General features: G+C 42.1%; 5 non-coding genes and 1 pseudogene across 5 annotated transcripts; all 6 read right to left on the bottom strand.

The window, feature by feature from the left end:
* Positions 1–202: 202 nt before the first annotated feature.
* On the bottom strand, positions 203–384 carry LOC141150198 (U2 spliceosomal RNA). The gene has a single exon (XR_012246463.1). It is a non-coding gene; the product is annotated as a U2 spliceosomal RNA (small nuclear RNA).
* A 525-nt stretch (positions 385–909) lies between these two features.
* Positions 910–1,025, bottom strand: LOC141151155 (U2 spliceosomal RNA; annotated as a pseudogene).
* Positions 1,026–2,140: 1,115 nt separating this feature from the next.
* On the bottom strand, positions 2,141–2,326 carry LOC141150427 (U2 spliceosomal RNA). Its single transcript, XR_012246633.1, has one exon. It is a non-coding gene; the product is annotated as a U2 spliceosomal RNA (small nuclear RNA).
* A 6,469-nt stretch (positions 2,327–8,795) lies between these two features.
* Positions 8,796–8,986, bottom strand: LOC141149369 (U2 spliceosomal RNA). Its single transcript, XR_012245668.1, has one exon. It is a non-coding gene; the product is annotated as a U2 spliceosomal RNA (small nuclear RNA).
* Positions 8,987–10,101: 1,115 nt separating this feature from the next.
* Positions 10,102–10,292, bottom strand: LOC141149368 (U2 spliceosomal RNA). The gene has a single exon (XR_012245667.1). It is a non-coding gene; the product is annotated as a U2 spliceosomal RNA (small nuclear RNA).
* A 1,115-nt stretch (positions 10,293–11,407) lies between these two features.
* On the bottom strand, positions 11,408–11,598 carry LOC141149366 (U2 spliceosomal RNA). The gene has a single exon (XR_012245665.1). It is a non-coding gene; the product is annotated as a U2 spliceosomal RNA (small nuclear RNA).
* Between the last annotated feature and the right edge of the window lie 528 nt (positions 11,599–12,126).

Raw genomic sequence — 12,126 nt, 5'->3', positions numbered from 1 at the left:
CATTACATGGCAATGCAATGCACAGTTGCTGAAGTTGAACCAAAATGAGCTTGTAATCTGGCTTCTGCAACTTTGAACATGAAAAATCCAATGAGGAGAAGAAAAGCAAAGCCAAAGAGTCCATCCCAAAATCCGACAAACAAGCAAAATGAACAAAAAACATTGAATTCAATTCTTTCTGATTTTAGAAACTGCATTAAAGAAGGGGTGCACCGGTCCTGGAGATACTGCAATACCAGGTCAATGCGTGGAGTGGACAGAGCAAGCTCTTTTTCCATCTCCCTGTTCTAAAAATCCATTTAATATATGGTCCCCAGATAGGGGACGTATCAGATATTAAACTGATAAGAACAGATTTTTTGATTGAAGCTGCATCCAAGGCACTGAAAAATGTGACCGAAGTCACAACAAAACAGCGCACGAGGCGAGGATTCATGTGGACCCTTCCCGGAGGAGAGGGTCCCCAATAAACCATCCCCATCCCTCCGAGCCAGAAGGCCACAGCGAGGGTCGGGAATCTCCGATGCTCTCTCTTGCCGAAGCCAGAGAAGAGCCGTTTTCGTGCTCCCAGCGTCCAGCTAGGCTGCCACCCTAGTGGAGCTGGAGCCTGTGTTGGTTTCTCAGCCCAAAGCTGACCGGACCTCCGACCGGGTTTATAAAAATTCCCCTTCCTAGCCCGGAGGCCAGGAATAGGGGTTGTTGCTCAGAAAGTATGATTGGCAAAGGTGTGGCGTGCTACGAAGCCCAAGTCTTTCTGGGGTTCCCAGTCCCAGTAAGCTTGGACTCCCACCAGGGCGCCTACTCCTGGGGCACATTGCTCCAAAGCCCTCACACTTACCCAGCCTAGTGACTTCGATCCTGGAGGGCCATGTTTTCCATCAGATGACTCTATGAGCCACCTGGCGTACTAACAAGTGCACCAAACCAGTGTGTAATGTGCATCAATTTACTAGAGCAGCCCAAGGACAAAACCGCCTTTTCAAAAGATACTACACTTGATCTTAGCCAAAAGGCCAAGAAGCGATAACCAGAATTGGTTTCAAACTACGGAGCCACCCAAGGATCCTGAAAAGTCCATTTGTGGAGATGAGCTCCTGGACTCCCGTTAAGAAGACATGTTGTCAACCTCTAGATCCCTTACATGCCTGCACTTTTCGGCTTGCTGCTGCTGCAATCCACGCGTTTTAGATCTGCATAACTCCACCTCTTTAAACACAGCACCTTCACCCCCTGCTGTTCCCACCCGCCTCAACACCGTTGGAAGGGAGGAGAACCAAATAAGGCGGGGGGTGGGGTGGAACGAGCAGCTGTCTACCCTTAGCAGGAGGGCTCCTGATTACATACCTCTCCTGCTGCTGCTGCTGCTGGCTGTCCAGCAGCAGACTGAAGGTGGCTGCTGCTGTGCACAGGTATATAAAGGCTCAGAGCCTATTATGACACGCGCAGCCAGCGTTCCATTGCCACATTCCATCTACTGCAGGCAGGATACCTGGCTGGCTGAATGTCGCTGAGAAGCTCACAGAGACCGCCATAAGCAACAGTTTAACAGAATGCCACAGACTAATCAACCAAACTTTTTGGGTTGGGTTCTCTTTTATAGTCTGCAGGCATTAAATGAAAGAAGTCAGTGTTCCAGCAGAGGGAGACAACGTTTCAGAAAAGGCATTGTAGCAAACCAAAAAAGAAATTTTAAGCGCAGCAGAGTAACCAGCGCACATACCTGTTAGCTCAGGTGAGTTTAAAAGGCTGCTGTTGATAACAAGGGCATTTGCTAAATAGATGGTGTGTGTGCAACAATATACTGAAAGGTCAATTATATTGTGCAGCTTATCTCACCACCTGTACTTATTTAGGTGAAAGCTCCAAAATGCTTGCCTAATATGTCTGTTTATCCAAAAGGAAGTAAAAAGGGAGAGCTAGAAAGATAGCATTGCATCACATTACATGGCAATGCAATGCACAGTTGCTGAAGTTGAACCAAAATGAGCTTGTAATCTGGCTTCTGTAACTTTGAACATGAAAAATCCAATGAGGAGAAGAAAAGCAAAGCCAAAGAGTCCATCCCAAAATCCGACAAACAAGCAAAATGAACAAAAAACATTGAATTCAATTCTTTCTGATTTTAGAAACTGCTTTAAAGAAGGGGTGCACCGGTCCTGGAGATACTGCAATACCAGGTCAATGCGTGGAGTGGACAGAGCAAGCTCTTTTTCCATCTCCCTGTTCTAAAAATCCATTTAATATATGGTCCCCAGATAGGGGACGTATCAGATATTAAACTGATAAGAACAGATTTTTTTTAATTTGGCTATCCCCTCACAGGGATAAAACCAGTTTTATTTAAAAATTACACAGATGTACAGAAATAAAAGCAACATTTTACATCATTACAAATTTTTATACATTGTCTCGAAACATACTAGACTTAAAAACATAAATTATTCAAATAGGATAAAAATTTGCATATATTCAAATTAATAAAATGTTACAAAAATTCAAAATGTGTTCCATACATTGACATCCCATTTTAGGGAGATATTTGGATTATTTTTTTTATCTAATAAAAAATATACATACATTTCACTTAAACAAAAACTAAAAACATCATTTAAAGACAATTCATCATGATTAAAAATTAAAATATTTCGGGCTTTCCAGAGAGCTATTTTGGCGCAATTTATTGTCTTCCATGCCATTATTTTTTGGTCTTTTGTTGGGCATTCCATAAGTCCGTAAAGTATTGTGGCGTATTTAAAGTCTTTGAGGTCTGCCACTTTTTCCATCAGAGGGAGCAATTTTCTCCAGAACGCTTTTGCAAAAGGACAAGTCCATAGTAGATGTTTCACTGATTCCTCCTCTTGACATCCGCTTCTTGGGCAAATGGCAGACCTCACGAGTCCTCTTCTATGTTGGAATGCCCGGCACGGAAGACATTGGTGTGCGCAGCTCCAAGCCAAATCTTTCTGTATATTAAAAAGATATTTTGCATTAATGACTTTCCATATATTCAATATTTGTTCATCATCATAGCGCTCAATGTTACATAACTCTTCATTTTTACAAAGACTTTTAATTAATTTCTTACTATTTTGTAGATCTCCCGCTTCTTTACCCCCTAAATTAAAATGAATCACTATTTTTTCTAAAATTAAATAATGCGTTGGCAGTTTAAAAGCATATGGAGATGATAAAACCGTTTCAAACCACCCAAACTTTCTCATAAAAAAACCAGTGTTATAACGCATAAAAAAGGACCAATAGTGATTTTTAAAAAGGGCATTAAAACAGAAGCAAAAAAATTTAATTAAAAGGAATCTACTAAAATCTGGAAAGTCTTTCCCACCTTTGAGCTTTGGTTTTGTTACAATTTCTCTTTTTAATTTCTCCATCTTAGAACTCCAGAAAAAAGTAAAACATGCTTTAGTGATCTTTTTTAAAATATTTACAGGGGGAGGGAAAACCAAACTCAAATACAATAAAAGAGGCAAAATGACCATTTTTATAATTAATACTTTACCCTCCATCGTTAATTTTCTCATATTCCACATACATATTTTCGTATTCACTTTCTGAGCTACCGCCTCCCAGTTATTTAGACCATTATTGGATTCACAGAAAGAAATACCTAAAATATTAATAGAGTCAGTTATTGGAATAAAAACATCGTGTAAAATCATCTCCCCAATATTTAAAATACTACTCTTATTAAAATTAACCTTAAAACCAGAAGCTGTACAAAAGGATTGGATCTGTTTGAGTGAGTTTTGTAGTGATGGTGCATCTCGGCAAAGGACCGCCACATCGTCCATGTAACCCACCACTTTTGCTTCTGTTCCTTTGCTTCCAGGTAGAGGGATACCACATATTTGTCTATCTCTACGGATTGCACATAAAAGTGGCTCAAGAGCACAAATAAAAAGTAGTGGGGACAGGGGGCACCCCTGTTTTACCCCTGATTTTAAAAAAACATCTTGTGTCTTAAAACCATTTACTAAAATCTTACTTGTGCAGTCCTTATAAAACGCTTTAAGAGATAATAAAAACCTTTCTGGTATGCCCATTTTTTCTAAAACCTTAAAAAGATAAAAATGAGAAATCTGATCAAAAGCTTTTTCGAAGTCAATTGATAAAATTGCCATCTTCCCTTTTCTGTTTTTAATGTCTTCAATACAGTCTTTAACAAGGTTTAGATTGTCCCAGATACTGCGCTCAGGCACACCACATACTTGGTTTGAGTGGATTATTTTTCCTATAATTTTTTTAAGGCGGTTTGCACAAATTTTTGCCATTATTTTATAGTCACAGTTTAGTAGGGTTATAGGTCTCCAGTTTTTTAAGTCTGTCTTATCACCTTTCTTATATAATAATGAGACCTCCCCTTTTTTCCAGGATTTTAATAAAACCTTATCATTAAAAACTTCAGTAAAAACATAAAACAGATCCTCTTTTAAAATATCATAAAATTTTACATAAAACTCTATAGGAATACCGTCTGATCCAGGGACTTTTCCAATTTTAAAACTTTTTATGGTTTGTAAAATTTCTTCTTCTGTTATGTTTTGTGATAAAAACTCTTGGGAGGCGGTATCTAAAACAGATGTTATTTCTTCTAGAGAATTTTGCATTATATTTTCATCTATTCTTTTATCATTAAAAAGATTAAAATAGTAACCATGTACCTTTTCCAAAATTTTTCCCATATTTTTCTCTCCATCTATATCTTCAATTACTGTTTTTTTCTCTCTAATTTTTTTTAAAAAATATCTAGAACATTTTTCGTCTTCCTCCACATGTTTTATTCTGGAGCGGAAAATGAGCTCTTTCCCTTTTTGTTCTAGTGATTTTGTTATTTCTTCTTTCAGTATTTTAATATCTTTTTCTACTTCTAGACCATTTTCTCTAAGTTTATATAAGGTCTGTAACCGGGTATTTAAATTATTATATAATTCTAGCTTTTCTTTTGCTTTATATATGCTTTTCTTAATAAAAAAATCTTTCATTTTTTTTTCATTTTATCCCACCAGGCACTTATAGGGACATTTACATCTTTCTTCCTCCTGCATTTTTTATAAAATTCAATAAAATCCGATAAAATCTTAGAATCATTTAAAAGGGATACATTCATTTTCCAAGTTTTTTTCCCACATTTTTTATTAGCATTAATTTTTACACTAAAAGATAAAAATTTATGATCTGAGAAGATATTATCGTGGGTTTCGCATTTATCAGGTAAAATTTGTTCTAAACCGAATATAAAATCTATTCTTGAACTGCAATTTAAATTGCTCCAGGTAAAGCCGGCCTCTACTGAACTAGTCTTGTTGCATTCTTTATAAATATCAACAAGTCTAAAATCACTTAAAATATTACTTAACATACCGGAAGTTTTATCATAGTTTCTACTTACGGCTGTAGAGCGCCGACTTTCACCCTTTAAAATACAATTAAAATCACCTGCCAAGATAAAAGGTTCAGAGGTATTAATAAATAATGGTAAAATCTCTAACATGTCAGCTCTTTCATTTTTATCTGGGGACCCATAAAAATTTAAAAATTGCCATTTTACACCATTAATAAAAGCTTTAACTAATAACATACGACCTGGTAAAATCTCTTGGATAAAATCAATTTGAACGTTTCCCTTAAAAAGTATAGCTATCCCTGCTGATCCGGTAACATTTGACCCGGACCACACTGATGGGCCACATTTCCAATCCTCTTTGTATTTTTTGTAGGATACTGTGTGCGGGATATTGCATTCCTGTAAAAAGAATACGGAAGCCGTAAGACAAGTTAAAAAATTAAATAATGTTACTCTTCTGGTTTTTGATTTTAGACCCCTCACATTGAGGGAAATGCCCTTAAGTTCTGCCATTGGAGGAAAGTAAAAAAATTATATAAAACAGAAATACGGAACTTACTTCCTATCCGCTGAACCGGCCAGACCACTTACGCTCGAGCTACTTCCCTCGTCCGAATTTATCGTAAGTAAGGACTCCATGGAGGAGGAACTTGACTCACCAAGACAATGACCCAACGCTACATGTGAGTAGCTTGGGAGACAACTAAGCGGAACAGCACCCTGGGTCTCCATGGGCTGGCCATTCAGATCCTTATCAGGTGGGTCCCCAGGTGGCTCCCCTGCCCCCAGGGGAGGCCGACACACAGGGGAAGGTTGTGCACAAGGCAATGTACCCGAGCTCACGGAGCTGGCAAGGCCCGGCTCCCCACCGGGGTCAGCAGGGTCCGGGACCTTTGGGGGACCAACGTCCACCTCCCCACTAGGAGATGTGTCCATCTGATCCCCATCAGCCGCTCCATTCGAACCATCTTTCTTCCCTCTTTTCTTTTTATGGGGACCCACCGTAGTCCAGTTAGCCTCAGACTCAGGCCCAGGAAACCCAGTTTTTGCCTCGGGCTCGGTGTCAACCTTCTGCCGGTCTCTTTTGGTTTTACCGATCATGCCCTTTTGTTCCTTTTCTGCCTTTCTTTTAGCCTCCCTGTTGTCTTGGTGCCAACTTTTCCTCACTGCTTGGGAGTTACCCTTCATTACCTCTGAGCTTTCCTCATCACTCGACTCGCCCTCTTTGCTCGCTGAGGCTCCAGGTTGTTGTTCCTCCTCCTGAGGGGTGGTCTGACCTGTTGGTTCATTTTCGGATGTCCTGGCCTTTTCCTTCCGTCTCTGTTCGGCCTCCCAGAACCTATGTGGGCATGAAAAATAAAAATGACCAGGTTTTTGGCAGAAATTACATTTTTTATCATGAGGACATTCTTTGGTGTCATGTTCTGTACTAGCACAGTTTCTACAGGTTGCCTCACAGTCATCCTTAAAATGGCCATATTTTCCACAGTTTCTACAAAAGGGTGGCATACCAGAAAAAAAGAAGTCTCCATTTGAGGAACCTATTTTAAAACGTGCAGGAGGGAGTTTCACACCGCCTGGGAAATTAGGGTCTCTTTCACATGTTACTAGAAATTTCCATTTGGACGTCCATATGTGAAACTCATTAAGTACTTTCCCTATACATTTTACACTTTTAAAGTACATTGCAACAAAACATGTTAGTTCCACTGAAGTAACGAAAGGAGAAAATACTTTAAGGATTACCATTTTTACCTCATCCAGGACGTGCTCAATAACTTGTATCCCTTTAAGAATAGGATTGTTTTTTGCCTTTCTGGCTCTTACCAGGACATCCTGAAAAATGCCTTCCCCGGTGAAGGTGATGTCATAATCGCCACGCCTCGGATAATCCTGGATAGAGAGAATCTCATTCTTCTGCACATGAAAGAGCCCTTCAAGCACGTCCTGGACTACGTACCGCAATTTCCTTTCATCACTTCCGCCCTCTGTGAAATGAATACGGATAGTGTTTTTAAGCCTCGCATAGTGAGGCACGAGGTTGGGGTCAACCTCCATGGTAGCGCAACAAGAAAAAGCAAATCGCAAACCGCTTTCAATCTGCGCCTTTCAGAGTTCTGTAAACAAAAACACCTGAGAGGCTGGGGGGGATCGCAACCCGTTACCCTGGGACTAAGCCCTCTCCCAATAGCAGCAGGCAGGGGAGCCCACCGAAGTGGGTCACCCTGCAAGGCCGAGGAGAGGGGTATCCGAGTACCTTCTGGACCACAGTCGCCTGTACAAGACACTTGACCGCAGCCAAAAGGCCGAGAAGCGATAACCAGAATTGGTTTCAAACTACGGAGCCACCCAAGGATCCTGAAAAGTCCATTTGTGGAGATGAGCTCCTGGACTCCCGTTAAGAAGACATGTTGTCAACCTCTAGATCCCTTACATGCCTGCACTTTTCGGCTTGCTGCTGCTGCAATCCACGCGTTTTAGATCTGCATAACTCCACCTCTTTAAACACAGCACCTTCACCCCCTGCTGTTCCCACCCGCCTCAACACCGTTGGAAGGGAGGAGAACCAATTAAGGCGGGGGGTGGGGTGGAACGAGCAGCTGTCTACCCTTAGCAGGAGGGCTCCTGATTACATACCTCTCCTGCTGCTGCTGCTGCTGGCTGTCCAGCAGCAGACTGAAGGTGGCTGCTGCTGTGCACAGGTATATAAAGGCTCAGAGCCTATTATGACATGCGCAGCCAGCGTTCCATTGCCACATTCCATCTACTGCAGGCAGGATACCTGGCTGGCTGAATGTCGCTGAGAAGCTCACAGAGACCGCCATAAGCAACAGTTTAACAGAATGCCACAGACTAATCAACCAAACTTTTTGGGTTGGGTTCTCTTTTATAGTCTGCAGGCATTAAATGAAAGAAGTCAGTGTTCCAGCAGAGGGAGACAACGTTTCAGAAAAGGCATTGTAGCAAACCAAAAAAGAAATTTTAAGCGCAGCAGAGTAACCAGCGCACATACCTGTTAGCTCAGGTGAGTTTAAAAGGCTGCTGTTGATAACAAGGGCATTTGCTAAATAGATGGTGTGTGTGCAACAATATACTGAAAGGTCAATTATATTGTGCAGCTTATCTCACCACCTGTAGTTATTTAGGTGAAAGCTCCAAAATGCTTGCCTAATATGTCTGTTTATCCAAAAGGAAGTAAAAAGGGAGAGCTAGAAAGATAGCATTGCATCACATTACATGGCAATGCAATGCACAGTTGCTGAAGTTGAACCAAAATGAGCTTGTAATCTGGCTTCTGCAACTTTGAACATGAAAAATCCAATGAGGAGAAGAAAAGCAAAGCCAAAGAGTCCATCCCAAAATCCGACAAACAAGCAAAATGAACAAAAAACATTGAATTCAATTCTTTCTGATTTTAGAAACTGCATTAAAGAAGGGGTGCACCGGTCCTGGAGATACTGCAATACCAGGTCAATGCGTGGAGTGGACAGAGCAAGCTCTTTTTCCATCTCCCTGTTCTAAAAATCCATTTAATATATGGTCCCCAGATAGGGGACGTATCAGATATTAAACTGATAAGAACAGATACTACACTTGATCTTAGCCAAAAGGCCGAGAAGCGATAACCAGAATTGGTTTCAAACTACGGAGCCACCCAAGGATCCTGAAAAGTCCATTTGTGGAGATGAGCTCCTGGACTCCCGTTAAGAAGACATGTTGTCAACCTCTAGATCCCTTACATGCCTGCACTTTTCGGCTTGCTGCTGCTGCAATCCACGCGTTTTAGATCTGCATAACTCCACCTCTTTAAACACAGCACCTTCACCCCCTGCTGTTCCCACCCGCCTCAACACTGTTGGAAGGGAGGAGAACCAATTAAGGCGGGGGGTGGGGTGGAACGAGCAGCTGTCTACCCTTAGCAGGAGGGCTCCTGATTACATACCTCTACTGCTGCTGCTGCTGCTGGCTGTCCAGCAGCAGACTGAAGGTGGCTGCTGCTGTGCACAGGTATATAAAGGCTCAGAGCCTATTATGACACGCGCAGCCAGCGTTCCATTGCCACATTCCATCTACTGCAGGCAGGATACCTGGCTGGCTGAATGTCGCTGAGAAGCTCACAGAGACCGCCATAAGCAACAGTTTAACAGAATGCCACAGACTAATCAACCAATCTTTTTGGGTTGGGTTCTCTTTTATAGTCTGCAGGCATTAAATGAAAGAAGTCAGTGTTCCAGCAGAGGGAGACAACGTTTCAGAAAAGGCATTGTAGCAAACCAAAAAAGAAATTTTAAGCGCAGCAGAGTAACCAGCGCACATACCTGTTAGCTCAGGTGAGTTTAAAAGGCTGCTGTTGATAACAAGGGCATTTGCTAAATAGATGGTGTGTGTGCAACAATATACTGAAAGGTCAATTATATTGTGCAGCTTATCTCACCACCTGTAGTTATTTAGGTGAAAGCTCCAAAATGCTTGCCTAATATGTCTGTTTATCCAAAAGGAAGTAAAAAGGGAGAGCTAGAAAGATAGCATTGCATCACATTACATGGCAATGCAATGCACAGTTGCTGAAGTTGAACCAAAATGAGCTTGTAATCTGGCTTCTGCAACTTTGAACATGAAAAATCCAATGAGGAGAAGAAAAGCAAAGCCAAAGAGTCCATCCCAAAATCCGACAAACAAGCAAAATGAACAAAAAACATTGAATTCAATTCTTTCTGATTTTAGAAACTGCATTAAAGAAGGGGTGCACCGGTCCTGGAGATACTGCAATACCAGGTCAATGCGTGGAGTGGACAGAGCAAGCTCTTTTTCCATCTCCCTGTTCTAAAAATCCATTTAATATATGGTCCCCAGATAGGGGACGTATCAGATATTAAACTGATAAGAACAGATACTACACTTGATCTTAGCCAAAAGGCCGAGAAGCGATAACCAGAATTGGTTTCAAACTACGGAGCCACCCAAGGATCCTGAAAAGTCCATTTGTGGAGATGAGCTCCTGGACTCCCGTTAAGAAGACATGTTGTCAACCTCTAGATCCCTTACATGCCTGCACTTTTCGGCTTGCTGCTGCTGCAATCCACGCGTTTTAGATCTGCATAACTCCACCTCTTTAAACACAGCACCTTCACCCCCTGCTGTTCCCACCCGCCTCAACACCGTTGGAAGGGAGGAGAACCAATTAAGGCGGGGGGTGGGGTGGAACGAGCAGCTGTCTACCCTTAGCAGGAGGGCTCCTGATTACATACCTCTCCTGCTGCTGCTGCTGCTGGCTGTCCAGCAGCAGACTGAAGGTGGCTGCTGCTGTGCACAGGTATATAAAGGCTCAGAGCCTATTATGACACGCGCAGCCAGCGTTCCATTGCCACATTCCATCTACTGCAGGCAGGATACCTGGCTGGCTGAATGTCGCTGAGAAGCTCACAGAGACCGCCATAAGCAACAGTTTAACAGAATGCCACAGACTAATCAACCAAACTTTTTGGGTTGGGTTCTCTTTTATAGTCTGCAGGCATTAAATGAAAGAAGTCAGTGTTCCAGCAGAGGGAGACAACGTTTCAGAAAAGGCATTGTAGAAAACCAAAAAAGAAATTTTAAGCGCAGCAGAGTAACCAGCGCACATACCTGTTAGCTCAGGTGAGTTTAAAAGGCTGCTGTTGATAACAAGGGCATTTGCTAAATAGATGGTGTGTGTGCAACAATATACTGAAAGGTCAATTATATTGTGCAGCTTATCTCACCACCTGTAGTTATTTAGGTGAAAGCTCCAAAATGCTTGCCTAATATGTCTGTTTATCCAAAAGGAAGTAAAAAGGGAGAGCTAGAAAGATAGCATTGCATCACATTACATGGCAATGCAATGCACAGTTGCTGAAGTTGAACCAAAATGAGCTTGTAATCTGGCTTCTGCAACTTTGAACATGAAAAATCCAATGAGGAGAAGAAAAGCAAAGCCAAAGAGTCCATCCCAAAATCCGACAAACAAGCAAAATGAACAAAAAACATTGAATTCAATTCTTTCTGATTTTAGAAACTGCATTAAAGAAGGGGTGCACCGGTCCTGGAGATACTGCAATACCAGGTCAATGCGTGGAGTGGACAGAGCAAGCTCTTTTTCCATCTCCCTGTTCTAAAAATCCATTTAATATATGGTCCCCAGATAGGGGACGTATCAGATATTAAACTGATAAGAACAGATACTACACTTGATCTTAGCCAAAAGGCCGAGAAGCGATAACCAGAATTGGTTTCAAACTACGGAGCCACCCAAGGATCCTGAAAAGTCCATTTGTGGAGATGAGCTCCTGGACTCCCGTTAAGAAGACATGTTGTCAACCTCTAGATCCCTTACATGCCTGCACTTTTCGGCTTGCTGCTGCTGCAATCCACGCGTTTTAGATCTGCATAACTCCACCTCTTTAAACACAGCACCTTCACCCCCTGCTGTTCCCACCCGCCTCAACACCGTTGGAAGGGAGGAGAACCAATTAAGGCGGGGGGTGGGGTGGAACGAGCAGCTGTCTACCCTTAGCAAGAGGGCTCCTGATTACATACCTCTCCTGCTGCTGCTGCTGGCTGTCCAGCAGCAGACTGAAGGTGGCTGCTGCTGTGCACAGGTATATAAAGGCTCAGAGCCTATTATGACACGCGCAGCCAGCGTTCCATTGCCACATTCCATCTACTGCAGGCAGGATACCTGGCTGGCTGAATGTCGCTGAGAAGCTCACAGAGACCGCCATAAGCAACAGTTTAACAGAATGCCA

The sequence above is a fragment of the Phyllobates terribilis genome, unplaced genomic scaffold (assembly GCF_046119375.1).
Source record: "Phyllobates terribilis strain yellow unplaced genomic scaffold, ASM4611937v1 Scaffold_5__5_contigs__length_657084704, whole genome shotgun sequence".
NCBI classification, from domain to species: Eukaryota; Metazoa; Chordata; class Amphibia; order Anura; family Dendrobatidae; genus Phyllobates; species Phyllobates terribilis.
The sequence above is the reverse complement of the archived record's forward strand: the minus strand, read 5'-3'. Positions and strand labels throughout refer to the sequence as shown.